This window comes from Stomoxys calcitrans, chromosome 2 (assembly GCF_963082655.1).
Source record: "Stomoxys calcitrans chromosome 2, idStoCalc2.1, whole genome shotgun sequence".
NCBI lineage: Eukaryota > Metazoa > Arthropoda > Insecta > Diptera > Muscidae > Stomoxys > Stomoxys calcitrans.
Genome location: NC_081553.1, coordinates 231,481,393 through 231,505,666, shown reverse-complemented (window position 1 = coordinate 231,505,666; position 24,274 = coordinate 231,481,393). Strand labels below are relative to the sequence as shown.

General features: G+C 38.0%; 1 protein-coding gene across 2 annotated transcripts in view; it reads left to right on the top strand.

The window, feature by feature from the left end:
- The window catches only part of LOC106094352 (DNA polymerase zeta subunit 2), a 142,886-nt gene that overhangs the window by 102,316 nt on the left and 16,296 nt on the right, over nucleotides 1–24,274 (top strand). The window contains exon 5 of one of the 2 annotated variants that reach the window (XR_009397291.1): nucleotides 16,704–16,790. The exons of the other annotated variant lie outside the window; for it this stretch is intronic. The gene's annotated coding sequence lies outside the window, so the exon portion shown is untranslated. The remainder of the gene's footprint in view (nucleotides 1–16,703; nucleotides 16,791–24,274) is intronic. 2 annotated transcript variants of the gene reach the window in all.

Genomic DNA, 24,274 nt, shown 5'->3' with positions numbered 1-24,274 from the left:
TATAATTTACGATGGTATTTTTGAAATTTAAATTTCACCCACACTTCTTGCATTCTTGGTTGGTTCATTGGATTTCGTTTTTGTTTCTATTGGGCTGACTGACTACATGATGGAATGGATGAGTGAGCCTGCATATCACCATAGTTTTTGGGGTGTTTTCTTTTTTAGTTTGTTTTGGTTTTTGAGAAATCCCACTGGGCTATAATTTATGATTATTTTTTTTTTTGGAAACAAATAGTTTAGTATTTATTAACAAAACAATTATATTACGTATTATAAAGAATATTTTGATATATTTAGAAAATTGTGCTAAAGAATCTTTTGTTAAGGTTTATGAAATCAATTGAAAATATTTGAATGGATTTGAAATGTTGTTTTAAATTTTTCGATGCATGCTTATTTCAAATTTCTTTCATTTTAAAGAAATATTTTTGGGATTTTAGTATTATAGAAAATTTATGTTTGGTCTGAAAAAAAAAAAAAACTGGGGTGTGAACAAGGGAATCTCTTTATTCTTGATTAAAACACGAGATATATGTGGAACTAAGATAAAATAGTGAAAAAGCATTTTTATATTCTCCACTATGCGATGGGACCCAACAGAGCACATATCTGTGTAAATATGACAAAACCCCATTACTCGAAATTACAAATTTTAAAAGCGGTTCAAAATATCATGCAAAACTTTTTATACCCACCACCGAAGGATTGCCATCCTGTTTGAAACACATCGAAATATCCATTTCCGAACGATTGTCAACCTGTTTGCAACACATCGAAATATCCATTTCCGACCCTATAAAGTATATATATTTTTGATCGTCGAAAAAATCTAAGACGATCTAGCCATGTCCGTCCGTCTATCTGTTGAAACCACGCTACACTCCTTAAAAAAATAGAGATATTGAGCTGAAACTATGCACAAATTCTTTTTTGTCTATAGGCAGGTTAAATTCGATGAGGGGCTATATCGCACGATATCATGGTATAGACCTCATAAAGACCAATTTGCTGATTTAAAGTGTTAGGCCCTTTAAATCCTCATTTATTATCCGAGTACAAAGAAATTTGGGACCGTGAGTTGGGAGGCCTTTCGACATGCTTCTTCATTACTGCCTTGAGTCCATACATTACATGTCTTGAGTCCATAAAAGGCGCTTTTAATGTCCGATTTCGCTGAAATTTGGGGCAGTAAGTTATGTTTTAGACCCGTCGACATACTTCTTTGGTTGGGCTCAGATTCCTTTCCTTTCCTTTCCTTTCCTATCCTTTCCTTTCCTTTCCTTTCCTTTCCTTTCCTTTCCTTTCCTTTCCTTTCCTTTCCTTTCCTTTCCTTTCCTTTCCTTTCCTTTCCTTTCCTTTCCTTTCCTTTCCTTTCCTTTCCTTTCCTTCCCTTTCCTTTCCTTTCCTTCCCTTTCCTTTTCTTTCCTGTCCTTTCCTGTCCTTTCCTTTTCTTTCCATTCCTTTCCTTTTTCCTTACCTTAGCATACCTTACCTTATCTTGCCTTACCTTACCTTACCTTATCTTAGCTTACCTTACCTTCCCTTCCCTTACCTTACCTTATTTTTATTTTATTTTATTTTATTTTATTTTATTTTATTTTATTTTATTTTATTTTATTTTATTTTATTTTATTTTATTTTATTTTATTTTATTTTATTTTATTTTATTTTATTTTATTTTATTTTATTTTATTTTATTTTATTTTATTTTATTTTATTTTATTTTATTTTATTTAATATAATTCCTTGCCGAACTTTGCCATTCTAAGCTCATGTCCAAGAATGAAAATCATACAAAAAAAAGCTCAGCATAACACTAAATATATCTGTTTTTCGCTATTAATCCTATTAAAGCGTAAACGACTTCAAATGTCTCTTCCAAAAATTCATAATCATAAACCCATATTTTTCACAAAAAAAAAATGCCATAATGATTCGCCAAGAAAGGCTCTCTGGCTGTCGCACAAATCTGTTAAAGAGATGGAATCCTGGCTTCTGCAACAAGCAGTTGAGAAAGGGTAAAAAAAGAACTACAACAAAAAGCAAAAACAATTTCAAATCGATAATAATCACACGAATATTCATTCGTAGAATTAAGAAGACCTTGCAACAACAACAACAACAAGAACAGTCAACCGACATTTGCTCACACCAAAGGCATGGCCAAGAAAGACTTGAGCAAAACAGAGAAACGCCAAAGTTTAAACATTTTATTTTGCAAATTTATAGCAAACATCTTGGCAGAACTACGAATAGACTGTTTGTTGTTGTACTGACTACCATCGTCATCAACATACAGCCAAAAGGACCAAAATACCTTGCTTGTGTTATGCTGCTGATGTTCAAAAGCAGGGCAAATGCATGGCTGACTGAGAGTTGGAACGTTTCGTTTGTTTGGCCATATCTGTGGCCCTAGTCGTGTGTGAATGTTAACAACGCGCTAAAAGGAAACACTCCAAACAGTTCACAACTAAAAGCCAACAGCTAAGCTATTCCCCAAAGCAATATGACACAACACTTTGAAGTGGGGCTCGAGAACATAGTGGAGGACCGACAGCCAGACGGACATTGTGGGACACTCTTGTCGTATGTGTTGCTACTCTGCTCTGATGCCATGGTCTAAAACACTTTGTCAAAAAATATTATTTTAAACAGATGAACAATTCGCAAATATAGTTACTTAGGCATGCTTTTGGGGTGGGGGTTTGTTTGGGTGTGTGCTTTCAGACAGACGTTGTTTGGTACAATGAGTTTTCTTATGCAGTATATTCATCCATATGGTTTTTTTTTTGGCAATGCCAACAACATTTGGGCAACCCCAAGTTCAATTCATCCAAAACGTGAAAAAATCAACTAAAAAAAGGTATGAATTCAAACGAAAAGAAACATAATCAATATTGCTTTAGATCACCCTACACTAGCGATGACTTAAAGTTAGGTATTTAAATTCTGTTAGAGAAGTGTAGTTTAAAAAAACTATAGTCAATAATTAAAGTTAACGCGGAACGCCGGGGTTCGAATTCTGATAAGAATAATAGGCAAAAATTTTCAGCGGTGGTGACGACATTTGTGAGGTAATAACGGAAGACCTTACCGGCTCCGGGTCTTTCCTAGCATTATTCGCATCTATATTTGGGTTTCTTAAATATAAAAAATAAAATAACACCTCCTGGAAGAAAAAAAAAAAGTTATGAGGCAAATAATGATCAAACAAAAACATTCAAAATTTTTATTTTTTTTTCGGAAATTTTAGGTTAGGGAATTATTTTTTATAGGAAGGGACAATTTGCACTCCATTATTATAATACTTGCAGATTTTCGTAACTTTTCTAACGGTGTAAAAATTCTTTAGTCGTTACTACAAATTTCAGTCGGTTCACAAATGGTTCCACAATTTAAAAAAAACCTGACTAAATTTTCAAAAAAAAAAAAAAAAAATGTAACGCCAACAACTCATAAACCCTTAGAGATCTTTCTGACTTTTTAGCCTGTAGGGTGTTACGAGCTCTATCTTTAAAAGCCGATCGGTCTATAAATGACTGTTTGCCAAGCAATTCAAAATTTGACATGCTCGAAGTGTGACCAAATTGCAAGCCTCATGGATCAGCCTCTGTAGCCACTGGGTTTCCCAAATGTTGCATACTTATTGGAAAACACCTCAACATTGGATACGTTAAGTTTTGTGTACATATCTGTATCCGTTCAAAAGAGCCAGAATTATTTCAAAGATTTTTGGTTTTGGAAACACTGTGCGTCGTGATCAGAACCTGCAGCCTCTTAAAAAGTTAAAAAAGTGTCGAAAAATACGGGAACAGCGAAACGGTCGGTAGGAAGGCGAAAATCCTATGGGGGGACTCAGATCGTGAGAAAAAGAGGCTATTACTGAAAGGAAGTAAGAAGGAGATCAGTATAGCTATTGGTATCATAACGGGACACATAGGACTACGAGCTCACTTATGTAAAATCGGTGCGGCAAGTGATAGCATGTGTAGGGAATGGGGGGAGAAAGATGAGACGTTGGAGCATTTCCTTTGTCATTGCCCGACTTTCGCGTCTAACAGATACCGGCACTTAGGTGGGGGCACAATACCAGACATGAACCAAGCAGTATGGAATTTTTAAATAAAAATTTTCTTTTAAGAGGTTACTTTATAGTTTTAAGAGCGCACAACAAGCCGATTACTGGCTTAGGTGTATGTCCATATAGTCATGGGGCGGATTAATATCTGCACCCCATTTTCAACCTAACCTAAGCTAATGCGGGTCTTGCAGTAAATGGAGATTCAAGTTGACAGTTTCAATGCTCCGAAGGCGAATTATTCAAACGGCATATGATAGATAACTGTTTAGCATATGAAATGAATATTAGTTATGGCTTATCAAATTCAAAATTTGTGGAAAAATGGTAACTTATGGAGCAAACAATTTTTTCTTCAAATTTTTGATTTTGTGTTCCTTTTTAAAGGCTTTAATATTTTTAAATTATCAACCAAAATTTCACAAACAATTTTTAATAAGTTTTTCAATATTCTGATGCCCACGATAGTTTGACTGCAAACTTCAAAAAAAATTATTTTTACCCCAATATCTCATAAACCGTTATAGATATTCCAGACATATCGATATGTTTTATGAAGGATTTCACGAGCTCTATCTTTTGCAATGCTTATTTGGTAGCACTTCAAAATTTGAAATACTCGAGGTGACCAACATAAACGCCCATGTCAGCTCCTGTACCTACTAGGGTGTCAAAATTTGGAATACTTATTGGAAACTATCTCCACATTCACTTTTTTGTTCGAACGTTATAGAATTATTCCGAAGATTTTTCGACTGTGGGACATGTCTATCAAACACTTCTTGAACCATGTATTTTAAAATTTTTTTGTTTATAAATGAAAGTAGGGCAGGTGCGGACAGCTTAACTCTTTTGAATTGTGTTAAGGGACAATCAAAGAGCCCATTTTGAAAATATGGCGAGAGTATAAAAGGGAATATTTTTCCAATAAATTTGAAAAATAGTGAAACAATTTATACTCTAAAGCATATTCGTAATCTACTCCCGAAAACCTTTTATTTGAGTCCCATACTGAGATGATGGTCTAATGTGTCCACTTGGGACTGTTTTGGTTTTGGGGCGGCCCCCTTGGCAATTACACCCAATTTTTAGTATTCGATAATTAACTACCTTTCATTGGAGTCTCATATGGTCCTGATCGGCCCACCTTTGATTTTGGGCGTGGGACGGCTTCCAGATTTAGATATAGCTGCCGTATAGACCGATCCTCCGATTTAGGGTCTTAGGCCCACAAAATTTATTTATTTTTCGGTTTTGCTGAAATTTGGGACAGTGAGTTATGTTAGCCCTTCGATATCCTTCGTCAATTTGGCCCAGATCGGTCCAAATTTAGATATAGCTGCCGTATAGACCGATCCTCCGATTTAGGGTCTTAGGCCCATAAAAGCCACATTTATTGTCCGATTTTGCTGAAATTTGGGACAGTGAGTTGTGTTAGGCCCTTCGACATCCTCCGTCAATTTGGCGCAGATCGGTTCAGATTTGGATATAGCTGCCATATAGACCGATCCTCCGATTTAAGGTGTTAGGCCCATAAAAGCCACATTTATTATCCGATTTTGCTGAAAGTTGGGGAAGTGAGTTAGGTTAAGCCCTTCGATATCCTTCGTCAATTTGGCCCAGATCTGTCCGGATTGGATATAGCTGCCATATAGACCGATCCTCCGATTTAAGGTCTTAGGCCCATAAAAGCCACATTTATTATCCGATTTTGCTGAAATTTGGGGAAGTGAGTTGTGTTAGGTCCTTCGATATCCTTCGTCAATTTGGCCCAGATCGGTCCGGATTGGATATAGCTGCCGTATAGACCGATCCTCCGTTTTAGGGTCTTAGGCGTATTAAAGGCGCGTTTATTGTCCGATGTCGCCGAGATTTGGAACAGTGATTTAAGTTAAGCCCCTTGACATACTTCTGCATTATGGCACAGATCGGTGTAGATTTGGATATAGCTGCCATATAGACCGATCTCTCGATTTAATGTTTTGGGCCCATAAAAGACGCATTTATTATCCGATGTAGCTGAAATTTGGTACAGAGAGTAAAGTTAAGCCCCTCCACATATTTCTGCAATTTGGTATAGATCGATCAAGATTTGCATATAGCTGCCATATAGACCGATATCTCGATTTAAAGTCATGGCCCCAAAAAAGACGCATTTATAATTCGATTTAACTGAAATTTGACACATTGACTTATGTTAGGCTTTTCGACATCCATGCTGTATATGGTTCAGATCGGATTATTTTTCGATATAGCTACTGAAAAGACCAATATTTAGTTATACACAGTTGAACAATGACTTGTACTTATTAGTATTTGGTCCAAATCGGATCATATTTCGATATATCAGTTATGGGACATAAGGTATGCAATTTTCAACGGATTTTGATGAAAGGTGGTTTACATATATACCCTAGGTGAATAGCAGATTCGTACCCACCTCTAATTGACCTTTCATTTGAGTGCCATATTGTCTCTATTGACTTACATTTTGATTTTTGGATAATGTTTTGGGGTGGAGCGACGTGCTCTTCTCCCAAAGACTTTTCACTAGAGCCTCTTATTATCACGATCGGCCCGTATGTCGTTTTGTCTTTTTTGGGGTATGGTGGCCCCCAGATCCTTGGCATATTCTACTTTTACTTCTGTTATCACACACCTAAGTAGGGTGCATTCTTTAAACGGAAAGTCCCATAACCAGTGCAGCTGATTTCAGCTTAAAGTTCTTACATTCATGGCTTTAGTATGATATTTGCCAGATTGGGCTTACCTTTTTTATTTTATTTTTTCTTCTGCAATATTAACCACTACATTATGATTGCCTGTACGAAGAGTACTCGTACTTGGCCAAAAACATAGGCTGAAAACAGGGAACCAAACATTTCCAAGGAAGTGGTTCATGCCATTGCCTTATCAATGAACAAGATCTATATGCACGATATCAATATTTTGCTGTTCGAAACTTAACGAGACGAAGACTTAGGAGTATAGTGGTCGGATTAGTGCTATGGCAAAAAAAGAAAAACAAGTCAAAGGCAAGGCAAAAAAAAAAAAACAAAAAATTCTAAAAGTCCCTTCATGAGCTAAATTGTTTTTGAAGTAAACAAAAACTAAACATATGGCACAAATTTAATGTTATGAATATGTAGGAAAATTATTTGCCAAGGGACACCCACACACACTAAGGCTATATTTGGTGGAAAAATAATAATAAAAAAAATGTAAAACTTATATTTTTTTTAGTTTATTTCCGGGTTAGACTTGTCATTAGACTCACTCAAACAGACATTGTTTTTGGCCCGTGTGCTATCAGTGTTGTACTATTTGTAGATTCGATGTGATTTGAAATCCCGACCCCCTTTTAAATGTATTCTCTATTTTTATCCATTTTATACCTTTTTTCCCGGCAATACAATTTAAACATTTTTCCTCACATTGGCATTCCCTTCTATAAAAGTCATTTATTGTCATCTCCGTCTGGTAGACATTTTCCCATGTCCTTAACGCACCATAAATTTTCATCGCTTTTAAATCATTTGCGAAATGGTATCGTTCTAGCCATCTTTGGGCTTTGAAGAATGCACAAGTTTATTGTTGTCAGTGCTATTTTTTTTTTTTTTTGCATGGTCTCTAACTTCATCTTGGCTTTTCTGTTGGCGAATCCTTAAAGCGTCATTTTCTCATAAAAGGGAAGACGACAACCACAACTGCTCTCTGCTCTAAAAGTGTCGCACAAAAAGATGTTGAATTGCTCTTTCAACAGGAAAAGGAAGTGATGTTTGCTTCATAGAAAATACATTTTCTTTCATTTCGGAAGCTTTTGCTGCCATTGCCTGTTTAATGTGGAAAAGGCACTCCTCTGCAATGTTCGTTGTCACATGGCCTCGAGCAGTTGTCTGCTAATGGAAATGGCAAACACAAGAAAATTCTACTGCAGCCATATTTCTTAGGGTTTCGTGTTCTTTTTTCTTAACAATTTGCTGTTTATTTCATTTCATTGGCCATGGGAAAAGTTGTCGCAGGCCTGGTAAGAAGCTATAAGTGTTTGCTTTAAATGGTCCTTTGTGTTCTTTTTTTAAGTTTTCAAGATGCCTTGGTCAAACAAACCAATGAATGTGGCCGCTTTTCTTGGGGATATAAACTTTGCCCATTTAAAGCGGAAACGGATATGATGGCCGTTGATGTTATTCTTATTATGGTCTTGATATTTTTTGTTGGTTTTAAATGGCTTTTCACACATTTTAATATTCGTAAGGCTCTAATCTTGATTTATATCTAAACTAGTTGGCTTATGGCTGGGCTTCGCTATACCCTAAAATAGCTTTTTGACAACTGATTGTTTTTTGAATGATCCAGTCATTTAGGGCTATGGATATATTTTATATCCACACTAATTGATTTGTGAAAAGTGTATTTGTTAAGTACTTTAAAAATCATATTGAAAGGCTACCACATGGGATGCAACAGGTGGATCAACCCAAAGATTCCCAAGTTCTTCCTATGTCAATTGAAATCGGAGACAAAATTTGTATTCTACTATACAGAAAAAAAAAATCGGTTTCAATTCCGAAATTAATTAATGCAATTAATTTTTTAATTGAACAGCTTCAATCAAGAAAATAATTTCAATCACCGTTTTTGAAGGAGTAAATGAAAAACATTTTCAATTAAAAAAAGTTCCTTATTCAATTAAAACAAGTGCTAAGTTCGGCCGGGCCGAATCTTATATACCCTCCACCGTGGATCGCATTTGTCGGGTTCTTTGCCCAGTGTCTCTCTATAAAGGCAAACAAAGAATAATGAATAAGAACTGTAATTGCTGTTATTGTAGCTATATCAAGTTAAAGTCCGATTCGGACCATAAATGAATTGAATGCTGAACAGTCATTGTGTAATATTTCAGTCCATTCGGATAAGAATTGCGCCTTGTAGGGGCTCAAGAAGCAAAATCGGGAGATCGGTTTATATGGGAGCTGTATCAAGCAATTGATCGATTCAGACCATATTGAACTCGTTTGTTGAAGGTCATGGGAGAAGCCCTTGTATAAAATTTGTTCTAAATCGTATGAGAATTGCGCCCTCTAGAGGCTCAAGAAATCAAGATCCCAGATCGGTTTATATGGCAGCTATATCAAAACATGGACCGATTTGCGCCATACTTGGCACGGTTATTGGAAGTCATAACAGAACACCCCATGGAAAATTTCAGCCAAATCGGATAAGAATTGCGCCCTCTACAAGCTGAAGAAGCCAAGACCCCAGATCGGTTTATATGAAAGCTATATCAGTTTATGAACCGATTTTAACCATACTTAGCACAATTGTTGGAAGTGATACCAAAACATCATGAGTTAAATTTCAGTAAAATCGGATGATAATTGCGCCCTCTAAAAGCTGAAGAAGTCAAAACCCCAAATCGGTTTATATGACAGCTATGTGAAGTTATGTACCGATTTGAACCACACTTAGCACAGCTATTGGAAGTGATACCAACACACCACGAGCAAAATTACAGCCAAATCGGATAAGAATTGCGCCCTCTTAAAGCTGAAGAAGTCAAGACCCCAGCGGTTTCAGGTTTTCCCCTCCTATTGCTGGCAACATTTGTGAGGTACTATGCCATGTAAAACTTCTCTCCAAAAAGATGTCGTACTGCGGCACGCCGTTCGAACTCGGCTATAAAAAGGAGGCCCCTTATCATTGAGCTTAAACTTGAATCGGACTGCACTCATTGATATGTGAGAGGTTTGCCCCTGTTCCTTATTGGAAATTTAGTTGAATGGCATATTTTTATTGTACATACCAAACTTATGTCAAAGCAGCAAAAATAAAAGCTTCTAGGAACCGAAAAATGATGATAGACTGATTTGGACCGCATTTGGCACTATTGTTGGAAGTCGTAACAGAACACCGCATGCAAAGTTTCAGCCAAATCGGACAAAAATTGCGGCTTGTAACGACTCAAGAAGTCAAACCGGGATATCGGTTTATGTGGGAGTTATATCTGGTTATAGACCGATTCGGACCGTACTACGTACAGTTGTTGAAAGTCTTAACAGAACACCGCATGCAAAATTTCAGCCAAGTGGGACAAAAATGGCGGCTTGTAACGACTCAAGAAATCAACATGGGAGATCTGTTTATATGGGAGCTATATCAGGTTACGGATCTATTTAAACTGTATTTGGCACAGTTGTTGGAAGTCATAACAGAACACTGTGTCCAAAATTCCAGCCAAATCGGATGAAAACTGAAGCTTTCAGAGGCTCAAGAAGTCAAATCGGTAGATCGGTTTATATGGGAGCTATATCAGGTTATTGACCGATTTCGATCGTACTTGGCACAGTTGTTGAAGGTCATAACAGAACACTACATGCAAACTTTTAGCTAAATCGGACAAAAACTGAGGCTTTTAGGGGCTCAAGAAGTCAAATCGGGAGATCGGTTAATATGGGAGCTATATTTAAATCTGAGCAGATATGGCCCATTTACAATCCCTAATGACCTACACCAATATTAAGTATCTGTGCAAAATTTCAAGCGGCTAGCTTTACGCGTTCGACGCTATCGTGATTTCGACAGACGGACGGACAGACATGGCTAGATCGACTCAGAACGTCGAGGCGATCAAGAATATGTTATGGGGTCTTAGACGAATATTTCGAGGTTTTACAAACGCAATGATCAGACCCCATCCTATGGTGGTGGTTATAAAAATGTTTTGGTTCAATTCAATTTTTAATTAAAAATTAAAAAAAATCATTAAAAACAATTCATGAAAAATTTTGCAGATTCGATTAAAAAATTATTTGAATCAATTAATATTTGAATTCAAAATTGCAAAAATTTCAATTACCACTGTAATTGAAAAAAGAAATCACATACGATTTTATTTTCAATAAAATTTTTAATTGGCAAATTTTAGGCGATATTTTGTGTCTTATGAGACGATGACGATTCTTGTTTGTACCTTCATGGTTTACGACCACAATGTTTGAGTATCCATGGCTCATCCAAGGCAAGTTCCAAAATTTTGTTCCGATATTAACTGGCATTTACGTTGACGCCAGGCTTGATGAAAACATCTTACGGGAAATGTGAAGTCAATTGCCCCGAATATACCGGTTCTAAATTGGAGAATTAGCTTCCTATCACAGGACATATCCTACAGGGAATGAAAAGTTTCAATTGTCATAACTTATGATTCTTATTTTTTTTAAAGTCGCATAATTAATGTTAGAAATTGGTTATCCGTTAGGTATATTTGCTAACTAATTGCAAAGTATACTCATCTTTTTCGAACTGTCGCAGGACCTATACTACGGTGTTAGAATGGTGGCAATTTGTCACCTCGAACGACAAACCCTTATAAAAGTGAAAGGTTTTTTTCATGTAGGAGGACGAGAACTGGGACCGGTCCCTATCACCAGAGGACCTATCCCGTGACAGGTTTGGGACCTGTCCCATTTCCCGTAGGGCTATTGCAGAGCGGCCATCGACGGTCACAGCTGCCTATACCATCACTTGAGATGAAAAATTACTTTGAGTAGTCGTTCGTAGGCCCAAATTCTTGTATGTGCGCTCAGCGAGGAACAACGATCATTTTGGGAGTTTACGAATTGTTCCATAGGAAAATATATCTCTTCGGAGAACATGATGTTCGTAAATTCACTACGTTCGTGGACGTGCAACTTCTTTGCTCTTTCTAGATTAACTTTTTTGCTTTGTTGTAAAATCGTATAGTTTTTATAGTTTTTAAGGTTTTTCCTGGAGCTCGTTTTTATACCCACCACCATAGAATAAGGGTATACTTATCTAGTCATTCCGTTTATAACACCTGGAGATATTGATCTGAGACCTTATAAAGCATAAATATTCTTGAACGTCTTGACATTCAAAGTCGATTTAGCCATGTCTGTCCGTCTATCGAAGTCAAGATAGTGTTCGAACGAATAAAGATATCAGCTTGAAATTTAACACAGATACTTCTTATCGATGTAGGTCGTTGGGTATTGCAAATGGGCCATATCGATTCGGATATCGATATTCCCCATATAAACCGATTCCCAGTTTTAATTTCTTGAACCCCTTGAGACCTCAATTTCCATCCGATTTAACTGAAATTTGGCACAAGGATTTGGGTTCTGACTTCCAATTATCAGTGCCAAGTATGATCCGAGTTGATCTATAAACTGATATTACTCCCATACAAGCCGTTCTCCGGATTTGATTCCTTGAACCCCTAGGAGCCACAGTTTTCATTTGGTTTAATTAAAATTTAGCTCAAAGACTTCAGTTCTGATTTCCAACATCAGTGCCGAGTATGATCCGAATCGGTTTATAAACTTATATAGCCTCTATACAAGTCGATCCCCGGATTTGACTTCTTCACCCCCTAGAGACCTCAGTTTTCACCCGATATTGCTGATGTTTGGCACAAGGACTTGGGTTCTGACTTCCAATATCAGTGCCAAGTATGATCCGAGTTGGTCTATAAACTGATATTGCTCCCACACAAGCCGTTCCCCAGATTTGATACCTTGAGCCCCTAGGAGCCACAGTTTTCATCTGATTCAATTAAAATTTAGCTCAAAGACTACTGTTTTGATTTGCAACATCAGTGCTGAGTATGATCCGGATCGGTCTATAAATTTATATAGCCCCTCGGATTTGATTCCTTGAGCCTCTAGAAGCCTCAATATTCATCTAATTTGGCTGAAATTTGCAACAAAGATTTCTGCTATGGCTCCCAACACCCATAGTAAGACTGATCTAAATCGGTCAGTATACTGATATAGCCTCTATAAAAACCGATCCCCAGTTTTGACTTCTTGAGCCCCTTGAGACCTCAATTTCCATTCGATTTAATTGAAATTTGCCACAAGAACTTGAGTTTTGACTTCCAACATTAGTGCCGAGTATGATCCGAATCGGTTTATAAACTGATATAACCCCCATACAAACCAATACGCAGTTGGTATCCGATTTAGCTGAAACTTGGAACAAGGACTTTTGTTCTGATTTCCAGCATTATGCCAAGTATGATCTGAATCGGTCTATATACTTATATAGGTCCCTTAAATACCGATTCCCCGATATAACAACTTAAGGCTACAGCAGCCGAAACAAATTCCCGATTTGGTTGTTATAAAAATGATAAAAATACGAACTGAGTTAATAAGGCAAATTTTAAATGGAATCCATGGTGGTGGGTACCAGTTAACCACCACCGCGATATCATTATTGGGAGCTCTGTATTTGGTCTGCCCATGCTCTGCGTTTCAAAGTATGAGAGCAGTGCAAATACCGAATGGTGAGTTTCAGTTTCACACTGGTTTATTAGAATTGCAGAGCGACTGCTGGCCGATGGTTGAACTAAGCATTCAAACAAAGGGTGAGGGGAGTTCAGTTACGGCAGCCGACCAAGAAACATTCTCATAGAGAACGATCGGACGACGAAACTGGCCTCGTTTTTGTTTCGATGCGTGAAAGTGTGCAACTCACGGAATATAATCAGACCTTTGGCTATTTGATTGTCACTACAGCGTGGATTTCATTGAATCCGAGCCTTCACTAGCCGAACCATGTCAGACGCTGTTCCGGTTTTTTATTATATAATTATAATGATTTATGATGCTACACACAAACAATATGTTAACTTTGAGGTGTATGTGTTCGCCCACAATAGATGGATGTGATTTTTGAGCAATGCAAATTTGCCCATGAAATTCGCTTAAAAATGAACAAGGGCAAATTTCTCACATATCAATGAGTGCTGTCCTCCTTTTTATAGCTGAGTGCGAATGGCATGCCGAAGTGCGACACCTCTTTGTGGATAAGTTTTGACATGTAATAGCACCTCACAAATGTTGTCAACATTAGGAAGGGGATAATCACCGCTGAAGAATTTGTCCGATGTTCTCGCCGGGAGTGGAACCCAGATATTCAGCGTCATAGGCGGACATAGTCTAACATTTGCGCAACTACTTGAACTCCACTACGTTCCAACTCTATCATAAATTACTGTATTTTTAAATAAATTCAGAACCAAATGCTTTTGGTGGCTTGTAAACAATATAATTAGCTGTCAATAAAACAAATATAATTGTAGCTGTCATTTTTAGTTTGACATATATATCACTGTGAACTTGGTAACACTTGGTGTTAGCTTCTCTGCACATTGAACTCTATGATCAAAATTGGCCGAATCAATTATTTCTGCCACAAATCCCTCTGACAATCCGTTTGTCTATTCTTCGTAGACTAAAATCCAAATATGTGTCTAGGTTCCCAATACGGGGAATAGCAACCCATCCATCCCTACATTCGTGCATCTTTAATAGCAATATTGTTGTACATAGTTGTTGTTTTAAGGTGTAGATGTAAAATGTTTAACCATGTTGTTGTAGTTTTGCCATGCTGCCACTGGCTGCTGCAGTTGGTTGTTGTTGATGATGTTGCTTTGATTACAGAGAGGGACTGCTGAGTTAATTGCCACTTGTTGGTTTTTAGTAACTGCCAGTCGATGCGATGCTATAATAACAGCCAGTCAGGCAGCTGTGAAGCTAGCCAGAGCAACACAGCCAGTCAGTCAGTCAGTCCGCAGCTAAAACAACAACCCTAAAGGCTCCAACAGCAGAGGCGACAGCAGCAAAAACCCCAACAGCCAAGATGGTGGATGGTGCAGGAACACGAGTAAATATAACGAAAAATTAATTTGTTGTTGCCACAGCATCTCATCATCACTGGTGTAATATAACACAAGCAACAACATCATAGCAAAACCAATGCAGCAAAAACGCCTGCCAGTCAGTTGGTTAGCAAGTCAGCCAGATACACAGAAAGAAAGAAGAATATGGGTAAAAGTAAACTGAGAGTCAAAAACAGCTGAAGTGATCATGGTAAGAATTTCTGGTTAAAAGGGAAATAAAAGTTGGGCGGTGCCAACATTATGATATTCTATTCCTATATGGATATAGCTGCCCTATAGACCGACCACCCGATCTCCCGGTATAGGATATTGAGGCCATAAAAGATCCATTTATTATCCGAATTCGATGAAATTTGGCACAGTGTGTTCTGGTAGAACCCTTTCCATCCCTGTCAAATGTGGTCCAGATCGGACCATATTTGGATATAGCTGCCATATACACCGATCTCCCGATATATTGTAAAGAGCCTATAAGAGGAGCATTTTTCAACTTATTTCGATGAAATTTGGCACAGCAAGTTCTGGTATCCCTCTAAACCTCTTTGTTGAATATCGTCCAGATCGGGCCATATATGGATTTAGCTGCCATATAGACCGATCTCCCGATATAGAGTATAGAGCCCATAACAGGAGCATTTTTCATCCTATATGGATAAAATTTGGCACAGCGAACCTCTAAACCTGTTTCTTGAATATTATTCAGATCAGGCCATATTTGCATATAGCTGTCATATAGACCGATTTCTAGATACAGAGTATTGAGCCCATAAAAGGAGCGGTTTTCATCCGATTTTAATGAAATCTGACACTGTGCGTTTTGATAGACCTCTACTTCTGTTTGTTGAATATCGTCCAGATCGGATCATATTTGCACATAGCTGCCATATGGACCGATCTCCCGACATAGAGTATTGTGTGGAGTATCTGGTTTACATTCCCTATATCACCCAATCTAGACGATATTCAACAAAAAGGCTTAGAAGGGTACCAAAAACTGTTTAATCACTATCATCAAAATCGGAGGAGAAATGTATATTTATGGCCTCAATACCCTATATCGGGAGATCGGGTGGTCGGTCTATAGGGCAGCTATATCCAAATATAGTCCGATCTGGACCACACTTCACAGAAATGGATAGGGGTCTACCGATTGGGTGAAAAATGACCAATTTATTGCCTCAAGACTTTAGGTCTGGAGATCGGAAAATGTTTTTTTACCCAAGATATCTGCAAAATTATTAATACCCAAAAAAGGTATTTATTGGGTATTTATCCAATAAATGCCCAAGCGTTGGATATTTATCCGGTAGAAGCCCATCTCTACCGATGAGTGAAAAATCTTAACGTGCCAAGTTGACGAAAATTTAATTTGCCTGGGCCTTATATAGGTAAATTAAACGATGCATATAATTTTTTTTTTATAATGGGAGCAATGTATGTCTGCTGCAATCTGTTTACTTATTAATGGGTCTATCCCTCTTCCTTCCAGATGTGACAAACAAATCTGGTTACTTCTTAGTATTTAGAGGGTGCAACAAGTCGATTACTGGCATAGTTGTATGTCCACCGTGGCATGGGGCCGATTAATATCCGCACCCTGTTTTCAATCAAACCCTAACCCAACCTAATACAACCAAATGAAACTCTGAAACTTACACTTACAACTTTACACTTTTTAAACTTACAACTTTTTTTTTAATCGAAGTTCCTTATTTTTTTTTCCTGTGTATGCTGACCAGCAACACCAGCAAACCAACATCAACGCCACAAATTGATCAGATCGTAATATGAAAATAATGTTGTTGAAGAGATTTTTGTTGCTGTTGGAATTTTTTTGTGATTTTATTTTATTTTTTTAAGCTTTCATTGCTGATGCTTGTTTTTGTTGATGTTTGGTCCATTTTTTTTTAGTAATGTTGTTGTTGGCGAAGATGGTGCTGCTGTTGTTGCTGATGATGATGATGGTGATAGTGATGTTTCAGCCTTTGACTTCCCCATGTGAGTGTTTATTTATTTAATCAATGTAATTGGGTTTCATTTAAATTTATCTGCAATTTTAATTAAATTTATGGATTATCTGACATGCATGCGTTGCTGTTGTTGTAGATTTGTGGATTCCTTGCTGGTTAGATTATTAAAAAAAAATAAAATAAATTCATATCTGTTATAATAACACAAAAACAAAGAAAATTTATAGACCTACAACTATTTACATAGAACATAATTGTTGAAAACGATTTGATTGAGGTTTAATTTCATTGCTTCCATAAAGTTTGCCTTTTAATGAAGATTGTGGAATTATATAAACAAAAATAAATAAAAATTATTCAATCGACAAGCTGTCAAAATTGGGAGGGGAAATTATGTCGAAAGATGAAGGCATAGATAGACAAATATAAACATACGTGGACAGGTGGTTGTACAATAATTTTAGAAAAAAAAAATATTATCATATATGAAATGAGTTAAAACGAGTATATTTATTATTCTAAGCCATCAACAGTCCTTATTTTCAAATCAAATAAGAGTTTTGATTTTTAAAAATAGATTTAATGCTAATATTCACCTAAAAAAAGTGTCAGGGTGGAACAATTTATCAAAAGTGTTGTGGACATCTCTGTAAGCAATCATCTAAGAATTCTAGATGCTATGAAATTTAAGCAACGGCATAACTGACACATAATGTTACCAATTCAAACGACCGCATTTTATTTTGTGTCATTACACGAAAACACATGCGTTGGGAAAAGGGCAACTAATAGACCGGCTTGTCGAGCATAGTTATTAAGGTAGTTGTATCATAGAGGCGTTTTCGCGATACCGAATTGCAAGTACAACATGCCAACCGAATTACAAATACAACATGCCAACGTACGGCCCTTGAAGCCTTCACACCTAATATGACTGATGACTAATTATAACCAAATTATGAAACGCGTCCCATAGTGGTTGGTGTTTGTTTCGATCTCTGGATTTCCTTTTCCATTTGCAAAGAAAATCTCCGATCATAGAGTTCGTCTCGAAGGAGAAACAAACAGAAAATATTTTTTATTGATTCAAATTTTATTTAAAAATATAAAATTTAAAAGCAATTTTCTTACCAAATATGAATGAATTTTCACTTTCGTTGTTTTTCTCCAAAGTGGAGTCGACTTTGATGATCATAAGAATAATGTTAAGCGAAACAATTCGATTACTAAAAAATTACTGAAAAGAAATGGCCAAAGCAACTGCCAGTTACGCATGCCACGTAAAAACAAAGTAAGTTAGAAACACACACACATATACAATTGAGCAAAAGATACGCGAATGTTTTAGTAATGTGTGTATCATCGAGTCGACGATAGGAAACCTGGAAGGAAGGGAAGAGGTTTCCGATCAGATATCTGAAACGAACCTTGACTTCGAGTGCGAGAAACTGCTGCCAGCGGCACACTCTTAGATTGACGAAACCCTTGTATTGTCATCTGGAAGATCATGCTACACGGATGAATCAAAACTAGAGGACAGAGTGGGCTTGGGGGTCTACAATGAGAACCCAAGCACTGAGATCTGTTTTAGACTGCCTGACCATAATACGGTACTTCAGGCAGAGATTCGGGCGGTCACGGAATGCGTGAGGTGGTGTGGACATCAAGTGTGAACATTTTTACGGATATAAAATTGCCTTATGGGCAATAAGCAGGACGGTAAGGTCACGAACAGTCTTGCAGTGTAAGAAGGAGATTTACGCCTTCTGTGAGGATGACAAAATCGGCATCGTTTGGGTGCCGGGCCGTGTATGTCTATAGTGACATGGGGCAGATTAAAATCTGTACCCTCTTTTCAACCCAACCTAACATAGAAATGTGTGCATGGGGATTTGTTTTTCCATTTGGTCGTCAGGGTTGTTTGCAAATGAGCACCACTCAGATAAGTGGCATATGAAGCCAAAGCAAGCAGAGGAATGAGACATCAAGTGTTGTTGAGTTGCGACAGAATAACAACAGAGTATATCTCTCTGTTGTTTTTTGCACTTGCTTCTTTATTTTTGCATGAGAATTGCTTTTATCAGTGACGTATATGCTGTCTGTCTCTGTCTGTTCATAAGTGACAGTCTTACTTTCCACTTTGTTCTTTACCCAAGCCATTACAAAGCACACAAATTAATTTCAGCTCTCATAACTTTGAACGGTAGCTGTGTGTGTGTGTTTGTCTTTAGTTCAGTTACGGTCATTGTGAGCCTTAGTGAGTATTGCTCAAAATGTAAAATACGGCCAGCAATCATTTTAAGCTCATCAGCACTTACAATATCTCAACGAATTTATGTTTTGGTCGTTAAGAGTCGCAAGCGTTAACAATGATTGCTGGTATAAGGTGTTAGCTTGCCATTCGCTGCATGTCTACCAGGTGTATTTATTATACCCACCACCATAGGATGGGGGTATATATAACCTAGTCATTCCGTTTGTAATACCTCGAAATATTGATCAAGGATCCCATAAAGTCTATATATTCTTGATATTCATTCTAAGTCGACCTAGCCATGTCCGTCTGTCTGTCGAAATCATGATAGCGGTCGAACGCCGCTTGAAATTATGCACAAATACTTAATATTGATGTAAGTCACTGGAGATTACAAATGGGCCATATCGGTTCAGATTTGGATATAGCTCCCGTATAAATCGATCTCCCTATTTGACTTCTTGAGCCTCTGGATGCCGCAATTATTGTCCGATTTTGACAAATTTTGCACAAAGTGTTCTGTTATGACTTACAGTTTGGACCAAGTACGGTCCAAATCGGTCCAGAACCTGATATAGCTCCCATATAAACTGATCTCCCGATTTGACTTCTTAAGCCATTGGAAGCCTCAATTTTCATACGAATTGGCTGAAATTTAGTCTTCTGTTATGACTTCAAACAACTGTACCAAGTACGGTCTAAATCGCTTGAACCTGATATAGCTCCCATATAAACCAATCTCCCGATTTGACTTCTTAAGCACCTGGAAGCCTCAGGTTTCATACGATTTGACTGAAATTTTGCACATAGTTTTCTGTTATGACTTCCATCAACTATGCCAAGCACGGTTTAAGTCGGTCCGTAATCTGATATAGCTCCTCGATCTTCCGCTTTGACTTCTTGAGCCCCTGGAACCCTCAATTTTCGCCTCTGTTCTCAATGACAGCTATACCAAAATGAGATCGTTTGAATCTAACCTATTAATGCAACACTTGGTATTACATAGTGCTAAACCTTCTCTTTTTATGCGCTTGAAAAGTCTAGAAAGAGTTAGGTTACATGGGGTTCAATCGACACATAGTTCTATGAAGCTTGGTTATCTTTAAAATAAGTTCTTGAAGTTGAAAATATTTTTGAAACATATCTTTTGAAAACAACCCCACTCTATCCCCAATTAACTGCTGGCTTTGCCATTTCATTACTTACTCCTATGTCCTTTCTGATGCAAGATTGCAAATGTTAAAAATGCTCTGCTGAATTCATTCTTGTAGACTGTGGTCCATGCTCCATGTTGCCCGAATTCATGTGCTAAATGAATGCGTCTTTATGTGGAACGCCCTTTTTTTTGGGAAAAGATCTACACCGAAATATGTGGAACACGCGCCAAAATGCCTACAGTGCCAGAATTCCTCCTTCGTTTGGTGCATTCTCAGTGTTCAAGTGCCTGGCTATGGACAGACAAATGACTAAATGGCATTGAGGGGCAACGTGTTAATTTTGTTTCAACGGCAGACAAACAGGCTGCAAGGCTGCAATGCAGTGATGCTGTAGACAAGTAGTATCTGCCACACCAAGATGAAATCTGTGTCTCTTTAGACACTTGAGGCAATTTTTGGGGTTGTCTTAGTTTCATTTTTGTTTTTAAATTAGGAGGCAAAAAAATGCTGAAGAACTTGCAGGGCAGTGAAGAGTAGAGCAAAACAAACATTTACAGCATAATTGAGTGCTAATGACACTAATGGCCTCCACCTCCTTGTACAACGTCTTGTGATCATCTTCATTATCTGCAGCACTATTACCACAATGATAAAAATGTTGTTGTTGTTGTTGATGTTGGTTGCATGGTGCATTGGGTGGCAGCCGTGTTGGCAGCACCTCCAAAGCATTAGTAGAGCTTTGTTGCACCATCCATGACTGTGTAATTAAATTAATTAGCTTGGGGTATTGAGGTAAGTCGCTGTGTGTGGCTTTTTTGCGCCCCTACTCTCAACTTCTCTGTGTGGCTGCATTGTGAAGTGTTTGGGTGTGATAGCATTTATTGGCTCCTTAATGGCTACAAAATTCATTTAACTTATAATTATGTGGCTTAAGTTTTTCTAGTGCAGTTGTAGTTCACTGTAGTTTATGCCAAGAGTGGGTATATTCTAAATTGAATGGGTTTCATGAGAAAAGTTAAATAAGTGATGAAAATAAAATCCAAGAAAATTCAAAGACTAATTATAAAAACAGAGAAAATGAAATTAACTTAATAAAGGCTTAACTGCAGTAGTCTCACCAACTGTTAACTTTAAAGAATGAACTAGTAAGAGCGTGCTAAGTTCGGCCGGGCCGAATCTTATATACCTTCCACCATGGATCGCATTTTTCGAGTTCTTTCCGCGGTATCTCTATTTAGGCATAAAAAGAATATTGAATAAGAACTGTTATGCTATTGGAGCTATATCAAGTTAAAGTCCGATTCGGACCCTAAATGAATTGAATGTTGAACATTGTAGAAGTCATTGTGTAATATTTCTGTCCATTCGGTTAAGAATTGTCCCTTGTAGGGGCTAAAGAAGCAAAATCGGGAGATCGGTTTATATGGGAGCCGTATGAAACTATAGATCGATTCAGACCATATTGAACACGTATGTTGAAGGTCATGGGAGAATCCATTGTACGAAATTTCTGTTAAATCGGATGAGAATTGTGCCTTCGAGAGACTCAAGAAGTCAAGACCCCAGATCGGTTTATATGGCAGCTACATCAGGATATGTACCGATTTGCGTCATGCTTAGCACTTAGTTGTAGAAAGTTATAACAAAACACTTCATGCTAAATTTCAGACAAATCGGATGAGAATTACGCCCTCCAGCGGCTCAAGAAGTCAAGATTCAAGATCGGTTTATATGGCAGGTATAGCAGGTTATGAACCGATTTAAACCTTACTTAGCTCCGTTGTTGAAAACTATTAAAAAACACCACGTACAAAATTACGGACAAATCGAATAAAAATTTCGCCCTCTAGAGGCTAAAGATGTCAAGACCCAAGATCGGTTTATATGACAGCTATACCAGGTTATGGACCGATTTGGATCATTCTTCGCACAGTTGTTGAAAGTCCTAACAAAATACCTCATGCCGAATACCTGAGATGAACCTTGAAGTCGAGTGCGAGGCCCTGCTGCCATCGGCACAGTCTTGGATTGACGGAACCCTAGTATTGCCATCTGGAAGATCATGTTACACGGATGGATCAAAGCTAGAGGACACAGTGCGCCTGGTGGTTTACATTGAGAACACAGGGACTATGATCTGTTTTAGACTGCCTAACCATAATATGGTCCTGCAGGCGGAGATCCGGGCGATCAAGGGGAAATGAAAGGGCAGATGATTTGGTGGTGAAGGCCAGAGGATTGCTGTCAATAAACTTAGTTAGCCCAAAAGCCTTTCGGGTCGACGCAGTCCGAGTTAAGGGAGTGGGCGACGAATGCGCATGCAACATTGTGGAACAGCGAAACGGTCGGTAGGACGGCGAAAATCCTATGGCGGGATCCAGATCGTGAGAAGACGAGGCTATTACTGAAAGGAAGCAAGAAACAGGTCACTATAGCTGTTGGTATCATAACGGAACACATAGGACTACGAGCTAACTTATGTAAAATCGGTGCGGCAAGTGATGGCATGTGTAGGGCATGCGGGGAAGATGATGAGACGTTGGAGCATTTCCTTTGTCATTGCTCGGCTTTCGCGTACAACAGATACCGGTACTTAGGTGGAGACACAATATCAGACATGAACCAACTTAGGGGAGTGAAAACAATTAAAGATTTTGTAAGTAGTACGGAACTCTTAACTTAAAATGTTCTTTTTATATCCTCCACCATAGGATGGAGAGTATACTAATTTCGTCATTCTGTTTGTAACTACTCGAAATATTCGTCTGAGACCCCATTATGTATATATATTCTTGATCGTCGCGACTTTTTATGTCGATCTAGCCATGTCCGTCCGTCTGTCCGTCCGTCCGTCTGTCCGTCCGTCTGTCCGTCCGTCTGTCCGTCCATCTGTCCGTCCGTCCGTCTGTCCGTCCGTCTGTAAAGCTAGCCGCTTGAAATTTTGCACAAATACTTCTTATTAGTGTAGGTCGGTTGGTATTGTGAATGGGCCATATCGGTCCATGTTTTGATATAACTGCCATATAAACCTATCTTGAGTTTTGACTTCCTGAGCCTCTAGAGTGTGCAATTCTTATCCGATTAAAATGAAATTTTGCACGACGTGTGTTGTTATGATATCCAATAACTGTGCGAAGTATGGTTCAAATCGGTCCATAACCTGATATAGCTGCCATATAAACCAATCTTGGGTCTTGACTACTTGAGCTTCTAGATTGTGCAATTCTTATCCGATGGGAATGAAAATATGCACGACGTGTTTTGTTATGATACCCAACAACTGTGTCAAGTATGGTTCAAATCGGTTCATAACCTGATATAGCTGCCATATAAACCGATCTTGGGTCTTGACTTCTTGAGCCTCTAGAGGGCGCAATTCTTATCCGATTTGGCTGAAATTTTGCAAGATGTATTTTATTCTTACTTTAAACAACTGTGTCAAACAAAGTTCGAATCGGTTCATAACCTGATATAGCTGCCATATAAACCGATCTGGGATCTTGACTTCTTGAGCCTCTAGAGGTCGCTATTATTATCCGATTTGCCTGAAATTTTGTACGACGGATCCTCTCATGACCATCAACATACGTATCTATTATGGTCTGAATCGGTCTATAGCCCGATACAGCTCCCATATAAATCGATCTCTCTATTTTACTTCGTGAGCTCCCAAAGGGCGCAATTCTTATTCGAATTGGCTGACATTTTACACAGGTCTCCAACATATAATTTAATTGTGGTCCAAAAGCAGAGCAAATATTTTCTTATATCCTTTTTTTACCTAAGAAGGTGATGCGTGAAAAGAACTCGACAAATGCGATCTATGGAGGAGGGTATATAAGATTCGGCCCGGCCGAACTAAGCACGCTATTTAGAGGCTAATTTGTAGTTTTTAGAGCGCACAACAAGCAGATTACTGGCTTAGGTGTATGTCTGTACTGGCGTGGGGTGGATTAGTATCTGCACCCTCTTTTCAACCTAACCTAACCTATATCAAAACATGTACCGATTTGGTCCATTTACAATCCTAACCGACCTACACTAAGAACAAGTATTTGTGCAAAATTTCAATTTTAAGCCAAGCCACCGTAGCGCAGAGGT